Below are 4,043 nucleotides of genomic sequence, written 5' to 3'. Positions count from 1 at the left end.
TTTAGGTATTTAATTATATTTTATATCAAAATTGTTAGTAATCTGTAAGATTTATATCCGTAGATGAATAAATAAATAAATAAAATTAAGTTATTATTTTATAATTATTTGCACAAAACCATTACTTGCCATTTTGGAATCTTGAATTATTTATAGGTATTTAACCCTTAACTATAGTGGTGGGTCCAGGGGACCCACATCAACTTTTAAAAAGTTAATAAAAACCGTTGAAAATGAATTTTCTCTTTTTTTTTTTTATTTTTTTATTTTTTTTTAAATTGTTATCTTTTGATGCTTAAAAACAAAATTTATAAAAAAATTCAATTTTGTATTTTATTTTATCATTTCAAAACACCACAAATTTTCACCACTATAGTTAAGGGTTAAGAAGAAGTGTTAAGAAAGTATTTGAGAAGACGTTTATAAGCCTTCCTTTAACAAGATAATTCTGGTCTAATAGACGGTGGTGTTTTTTGTTGGCCCAGCAAGCAAGTTCTTCATGAGTTTCAACTGTTAAGATAAACATATTATTTCAGAGCACTTAAACACATAATTGGGTTCAATCTTACCGTATATTCGAAGAACTTTGATAAGAGTTTCCCATGATACAAAATTGATACATAATGATACCAAAATAAAAACAAATTTGCACGGTAGGTACTTAAACATTATAATGAAGTACTGTGCAATTTTTAAAATTTATTTCTATGTAATCACAGATGATGTCCCTCATTTTTGCAGACGCTCTGCCACCATATTGGTGGATATTCGGTGAAGGTGCTAGTGATGGTATACCTTCCTCTTCACTTCGCCATAGCCCATCACGTTGTTCCCCGTTCGTGTCATCCCAATCCACATAATTATCCGGGCAGTAAGCACCTTATGTTTAACATAAGGAAATTGTGAAGCACCAAGCCAACACCACTTTTTCGGCGTTTTCGGGGAACATGCTGAAATGTATTTTATAATTGAAGAATTCGCTGGTGGAGTTTGGTGGGCACCGAATGGCAATATGTTTGCCATCGATACCACCACAACAGTTGGGCATGTTCCACATGTTCCAAAACTCAGCGCAAACCTGGTGATATTCTGTATCATTTGGCTCGCTTAAATATATAGGCATTAGTGCTTTATATATTATTCCGGTTGTTTCTAAGACTTTGGATCGTTTCTTTTCCGAGCTTAAAAGCCCAGGCTAGGAATTGGATCGATGTACCCTGCTGAGATAAATACCTGAAAACCAGAAAAACAAATTAAAAAACAAAATGAAAAAGGCAATATCATACAACGTTCCAACACGAAGTAAGAAGAAAGGTAGACCTAAAAACTCCTGGTACAGGCCAATGGAAAAACATCAGCATTCAGTCTCACAAATGAAACAAAACAAAACCGGGTATTCTTGAGGTCGACCCGGCGAACAAATATGTATGTATGTTATGTTCGGGGTACAAGTAGGTAATACCTAAATCAAAGTAAAAAAAATACTACTGATGCAAATATACTTTCTCAAGAACAACAGCAAGGCGACATTCTGGGCTGATTGGTCCTCTTATTGATGTTTTGGTAAGATAGGGTGTCAGGGTCACAAGCAATACATTATAGTGCTCTGGGCTTATGCGGGTGTAAATAAAAAATTGTTCAGTGTCTATATCTTTTATTTTAAGGAATGTCGCCTGGAAAAACCCATTCCTTTTTCGGTCTCGATTTATCATCGGTACCGCACACGACCGGTTTCTTTTCTTGCCTTTCATATTTTTCATTGCCGAAAATGATTCCATCAAAGAAAGCAACATTTTGCCATTATTGATTGTTTCAAGTTCCATTATAAACTACTTGAAATTAGCTTTCAAAAAAGCTGATTGGGGTTTAATTTATAAAATAATGTATATTATGTTTTTATCCCAAAAAAAAAAAAAATATTAACACTTAAAGCCTAGTACGCTTCTGAAGCGAAGCGAAATTTTCAAACAAAATTTCGTAAACGAAATCTTGAACGAAATTAAATTTGTTTTGTTTATGCTTTAAAACTTATTTTCTGATGTACTTTCTTGAATTTTCTTATTTGTATTTTTTTTATTTTTACTCTGCTATAATACCCGATGGTATTTTTTCGTTAACATGTCCGCTGTTGACTTTGGAGACTTCAAATTTGTTCGTTTCGCTTCAGCAGCGTACTTGGCTTAATGCGCGTGAATATTTGAGTATAATTATTGAGATTTTCTTTTTTTTTATTGTTTCACTAACCATTTATTGTTGATATTGCTACTTTAGCAATTCAGATTAATGTTTTCAATTGTATAATTTTAAAATGTGTTCGCTCAAACCAAAATGTGCGCGATTAATTTTATTTTCTATTTGACAGATTTGCATCCGTTTCGATCAGTTCATTATAATAGGTAACTTGTGCTTTTGACGTTTCGGATAGAAACTTAACGTAGGATTTTGACATTAGCTGCCGATTGCTTCCGCCAATTACACTGGTTAACAAAATTAAACTTTTTTTTTTGTTGCCGAAACAAAAATATACTTTTCTGAAGGTTTTCGGTGTGCTGAACTCGAATCCGAAGTCAGAAAAAATTAATCAGCTCCCGTTTTTGAAATATTACCGTTAGAAAATGCAGTACTTCGGACCTTATTCTTTTATATAAGGAAAATTGTTTGAGCATATTTGGTATAAGAACTATTTTCCACCTTTCCTTTTTAAATCTGTTTAAATCTTTCCGATATCTTTCTTACTGCCCGAGATATCCTCAGTTGTTTGGTAATTTTATAGATTTTATAACGTCATTATCTTCTTTATGATATATGAAGCCAAACCCACTTACTTCACTTTAAGATATCTCGGGCAATACAAAAGATATTGAAAAGATTTAAACAGGTATCGAAAGATGGAAAACAGTTCTTACCGTTACTAAATATGCTCAAACAATTTTCTTAGCTGATTAGTTGTTTCTGACTTCGGATTCGAGTTCAGCACACCGAAAACCTTCAGAAAAGTATATTTTTGTTTCGGCAACAAAACTCTTGTAAACCAGTGTTATAGTTCTGCCTTAAGCAAGTGTGATCACAGTCGCTATTGTTGGTTGATGGCTCTGTTCACTTAAGTCAATTTTACAACGCTAATTTTACAAACATAGGCAAATTTTCGTTAGATTTTTGACATTCGCTTATGTTTGCTATTTTCGGCCGTCTCCAGTTTCCGGCCACTTTTCAGAAAAATCGTTATAACTAGGGATTTCGTAGGATTTATTACAAATTTTTGTTCTTAAGCTGTTCTTTTATAATAAATAAAATATCTTTCCTAAAATTACAATATTCTTATTATTCTTTTTATTCAGTTTTCTTAGAAAAAATTACTTTTTGTGAAGTGATCCAATCGGGTATTGTTTTTTTTTGTAATTTTACTGCCGAAACCTACTTTCGTAATTAGTGTTTTGTGGAAACAATTTCCGAGTTTTGGTACGTTTTGGTCTTTGTTTTAAATTTTTTAATTTTGTTTTTCATTGAATATGAACAGTTCTAAACAAATAAAAGAGCGAACATCTTTTTGACATCAATTTAGCTTAATTTCTAGCTTATAATCAGTTAAGCTAATATAAAGGTGGTCCAAAGCTATTTTATTAAATAAAAACATGTAAGGGTGTTTAAATTTTTTTTGTAAAAATACAATTTTTTTCAGGCTTTAGAGCCGATGCGCGGATTGAACATATTAACCGATTTTGATTATTTTTGAACCCCTTCTTAGCAGTGGCGTAGATAGCTTTTTGCTAAGGGGGGGAGGGATAGATCTAGTTCCCAAATTTTTTTTTAAGTTTTAATAATGCTTCTTTGTATTGTTTTTATTCTCTTTAAATTGGAGAAAGTTCTTTCGGTAGTTGACGTAGAAACCAGCAGTGTAGCTAATATCTTTAATATAATATAAATACCAGGACAACTTTTTTCGGTGCAGCTTTCGAGCGCTTTCAATGAGTTCATAGAGGAAGTATTTTTCCCTCTGATCAAATATCTTTTCTGAGTTTTTAATTCTTCACACAGAGAAAAAT

The sequence above is a fragment of the Episyrphus balteatus genome, chromosome 1, assembly GCF_945859705.1.
Source record: "Episyrphus balteatus chromosome 1, idEpiBalt1.1, whole genome shotgun sequence".
NCBI lineage: Eukaryota > Metazoa > Arthropoda > Insecta > Diptera > Syrphidae > Episyrphus > Episyrphus balteatus.
The sequence above is the reverse complement of the archived record's forward strand: the minus strand, read 5'-3'. Positions refer to the sequence as shown.